Source organism: Misgurnus anguillicaudatus, chromosome 3 (genome assembly GCF_027580225.2).
Source record: "Misgurnus anguillicaudatus chromosome 3, ASM2758022v2, whole genome shotgun sequence".
Lineage (NCBI taxonomy): Eukaryota > Metazoa > Chordata > Actinopteri > Cypriniformes > Cobitidae > Misgurnus > Misgurnus anguillicaudatus.
The window spans coordinates 5,636,972-5,641,597 of record NC_073339.2 but is presented as its reverse complement, the minus strand read 5'-3'; the positions used below and the strand labels follow the sequence as shown (position 1 = coordinate 5,641,597).

General features: G+C 38.5%; 1 long non-coding RNA gene across 3 annotated transcripts; it reads left to right on the top strand.

The window, feature by feature from the left end:
* LOC141358294 (uncharacterized) lies at window positions 1-3,448 on the top strand. Of its 3 annotated transcripts, XR_012364793.1 has the most exons (5): window positions 1-174; window positions 354-445; window positions 578-716; window positions 2,869-3,283; window positions 3,398-3,448. It is a non-coding gene; the product is annotated as an uncharacterized lncRNA (long non-coding RNA). The 3 variants fall into 3 exon arrangements; XR_012364788.1 differs by having other exon boundaries at window positions 2,869-3,448; XR_012364798.1 differs by lacking the exon at window positions 578-716 and having other exon boundaries at window positions 2,869-3,448.
* Window positions 3,449-4,626: the final 1,178 nt, after the last annotated feature.

The window sequence follows — 4,626 nt, the reverse complement described above, 5'->3', positions numbered from 1 at the left end:
AAGCTCCACCCACTTGCTGCTAGCCCACCCATTTGCAGCTGGCTCCGACCTCCGTTTATACCCATCTCAACAAAACTGCTGTTAAAACACATTAACACATTGTTTTAACAGACGCGTTTTAAAACAATGTACGAGTTTAAAGACAGGATAACTCTTCGACTTACTTCGACATAGGTGAGTGTGGGAATACAGTATGTTGAAGTGCATCAGAACGACGCCATAAAAACAACATGGCGGGACACGAAGCCTATCTGATGATATCTAAACATGTTGTTAGCTGTTCTTACTGGTACATATCTGTATTTGTCTCTCTCTTTCTAATTGCTATTTACATTTTATTTTGTTTTTTCCAGATGGCAGGTCAGATCTGATTCCACATTCATTTAGCATTCCATTGGGTGTTTCCTTCTCCTCGTACTCTCTCTGTCTTGCATTAAAACATGAGGTATGAATACGCATAGTGTCATGCAATCACTAAACTTAAAACCAGAATGTGAAATGTCTAGTTTAGATAGAAACTTGTATTTTGAGTTCTGAATGAGGGGCAACCTCCCAGCTAACAATTTTTGGTTCCCAGAACGTTTGGGCAACGTTAGCGCTTAGTTACCAGAACAGACCAATATTATGAAGCAGACTCGGAGCGTGCAGCTACAGACCCTCGCCCAGAGACCCGCATTCTCAGAGCCCTCGTTTTTCGAGACAGCGTGACAAGAAACGTGAGTATCGTCAATTTTATTAAGCGAATCATACTCATTCGAATTGTTTTTTAATCAAACTACTTTAGCCCATCGATAAAATAGTACATTTAATATTTGGAAAGATATATTGTAACACAATTTGAGCAGACAATGTATGTTTTTCGCCATTTTCCCCTCAAAAATATTTATAGCTAAATACGTTAGCTTTTAACCTTAGACTTTTTGCAGACAAGCCATTGTAAAAATTCGATTACAATTAGTTGACATTAAAGTAGACCAATTAAATGCATTAAGGGGCGGTTTCCCGGACAGGGATTAAAATAAATATAAGAGCTGCCCAGCCCCAAACTGAAAACAACTTGCACTGACATGTCTTAAAATACATCAGTGGCTATTGCTTGGCCTCAAAATGTACACAAGTAGCCTAATGTTTTTAATAAAGCATGTTTGATCAAACTAGTTATATTTTCTAATTAAACTAAAGGGCTCGTTATAGTTGTGCGTAGGTCCTACGGTGTAGCAGCGACGGCGTAGGTTCCGCGTCGGTTTTCATTTATACTTTTGCGTCGTCGTCCGCGTCGATGTGCAAACACACGCGCGACCGCTGGTAGGCAGTATTCACGTGTGTAACCACAGTAGCAGCACAAATGTGAAAGAAGAAGAAGAAGCAGCTTAGCAAGTTAACCCACAAACGAAGAAGAAACAGCAACTTGTTGTGTATGTTTTGAGAAGACCAGCAATGATGGAAGTAAATAAACAGTGACTTTTGATGCAGTTTGAGTTAAATCACTCCTCAACTTGGCTCATCTTTGTTTTCACCGTCACAAACGGAAATACCTATGACGCAGATTTTTTTACCTGACCGGAGGGGTTCTGGTGAACCAATCACAGCGCTTGCGGTCCGCGTAGATCTGACGCGTTGTTAAATTTTTTGTGAGGTGCGCATCAGGCTACGCAGAGCTACGCACAGGCTATGGATAGCCTACGGCGTAGAACCTACGCACGACTATAAATCGCCCTTAAAGGAGCATTTCACCCATAGAAACATTAATCTTTATTGAAAGTGCATCATATTTGTAGTCGAAATGTAACATACATTTCGAATTTGGTGCTTATTTGACTGAGAAAAGGGGTGTTTGTAGTCTCACTCCCTCAACAAAGATATAGCACTTCCTTCTTTCAATGATGCAAAATTATGATTTTTACATCATTGAAAGAAGGAAGTGCAACACTGAAATTTGTATTTCTCCTGCATCAGTGCCAACTGAGGAAATTATGCATGACCATTCAAAAACATGACTGGGGTTCTAACTATACAAAGATTAATGCAAATGGGTTGAGTGTCTCTTTAAGGCCTACCCTGCTGAAAAAAAAACAGCATACCAGCAAGGCCAGCATATGTTGTGTTTTGGTGCTGGTTTGCTAGTGAACACCAGCTAAACCAGCACCAGCATTACCACCAGCTAAACCAGCACCAAACCACCATTAGCATTAGCACCAGCACCAAACCAGCATTAGCATTAGCACCAGCACCAAACCAGCATTAGCACCAGCATCCCATACTGGTCATACCAGCAAGACCAGCATATGTTGTGGTTTGGTGCTGGTATGCTGGTGACCACCAGCTAAACCAGCATAGACCAGCATAATTCCCATGCTGGTTTGATGCTGTATTTTTCAGCAGGGTAGTGACTAGTAGTCCTGTCTTAAACTAATCCCTGTTCAGGAAACCACCCCAAAGTGTGTTAATATCACTGTTCGGGAAACCACCCCAAAGTGTGTCATCATTAATTATTTTAATCAGATTTACCATTTGACCTTTTTTTAATTACTGGACCTTTTCTCCTAAAACTATACATTTATTTAATTAATGCAGGAGTAATTATTTTACTTTATATAATTTAGACTTTTTATAATGTAGACTACTTAAATTAGTTCTTAAAGTAATAATCAATATCAATATCAATTTAACTGTAATATAAATTTGTTGCCAGCTATTTACAACTCATACAATTGACTAATAATCAAATTTACTATGCCTACACTATTTATTAACCAGCCCATGGTATTAACATTTCAGCTAGAATGTGTCATTTGGCCTTTTGTTTGGGTTCCTTTAATGGTCTTAAAATTTTAATTTGAGTTTAACTCATTCTCTCTTTTTTTAAAGGTGGATATAACAATTCAGAGGGGGAATTCACTTCCAGAAATTCCAAAATGCTGCAGTGTTTTTGATTACCATCAAAGTGGTTCCCCCTAAAGCTGTGTGTGCCATGGACAGTGAGCACAGCAGTGTGCTATTCTTTTTCAATACCTCAAAGCTCTGCTTTATAAATCTAAAACTCAACTGAACTTCAATAATGAAGTGGAGTTTATTTGTAGTTTTCTTTATCCTGAAGTAGGCCCAAACATGTTTGTCAATTGGATTGTTTTTATTGTTTTCATATATGCAATGTTTTTATATTGATTAATTGATGTATTAATTTAAATGGACAGGCAATCATTCATGGCGTATGTGAAATGCAAGCATTATCCTGGGAGGAAGCTGAGGAGGTGTTCCTCCGTGGCCCTTCTTGTCACTCTAGGTATGCTTGTAATTTGCATTTGCAAAAAATGGTATTTGTTATTACACAATATTTTTGACAATGGCATTCATCTTTTATTGTAGTGAAGTTTTTTCTTTGCTTTCTCCTGTTTAGGGCAAGATGATGTTTGGTTAATTGTTCAATAAAGTACAGAATTGTTTATTATTGGTGTTTTGTCTATTTTTATTTAAGTTTTGCTTCACATTCAATATCAAAAAACAGGTTTTGTAATGTAAGCGTGATATAATGTTAATAAGACCATTATATAATATCACATAATATCTTTCAAAAGATAGTTCAATCTGTAATTGTATCCCTTCCATCCGTCATTTTCTTTCAGTTACACGCACGCTCAAAAATAACTACTGGGTAATTTGTTAGTCAGAGAACACAATTAATTTTTTTTTTGGCACATGCATTAAGCAGGGAATCCAAATATTTATTTAGATAACTTTAAATAAAACGAGACCGTAATATTGCATCCTATTGTTTTCAATGGCATTTGGATAAGGGTGTTATACGATCTTCCAAACAGCAGGGGGCGCTGTTTCGAAAAACGAGGGGTCTGAGAATGCGGGTCTCTGGGCCATAGACATTATATACGTTGACACCTCGTAGACTGAGCCATAGACATTATATACGTAGACACCTCGTAGACTGAGCTGCCTATTGGAGCTGACGTATCGGGCGGCCGCCATCTTGGATGGGTCTCCAGTGCGCTCCCTTGCATTCATTTCTAATGAGGAATAATCATAACTCCCCTAATTTTTACCGGATTTTCACACGGTTTGAGTTGTTATTGTAGCGTGGTCACCTTTAAGTGGGTTTGTTGGGCGCCAGACAGTTAAACTGTCACAAATAATGTTGTAAACATAAAATGGAAACCACACTCAGCAAACCTTCATTAATAATACACTCCACAACCAACGTGATTTTATGATATTATTATTTCATTAACTTCAGTTCTCATATAATCAAACACATAATTACCGTATTTTCCACACTATAAGGCGCACTTAAAAGCCTTTAATTTTCTCAGAAAATGACAGTGCGCCTTATAATCCAGAGCGCCTTATATATGGATCAGGGCAAACTCCGGGTCAATGTCAAAATGTTCCGGCCGACTCGCGCGAGGACGCTTCTCGGCGGCCGGCTCGCGCGCTTCCGCGGGTATCAGACTGTTTCATTTACAACGTGTTTACTGAATTATTCCCTTCCACGTTTGGGAGAAGAGTGAGCAAGGCTGGGAGATATTGTTAATATGCACATCAACGTTTGAACAACGTCACCATTGTGAACTGAGTTTTCAGAAAGCTTAATAAAGTTTGACTTTATCTGACATT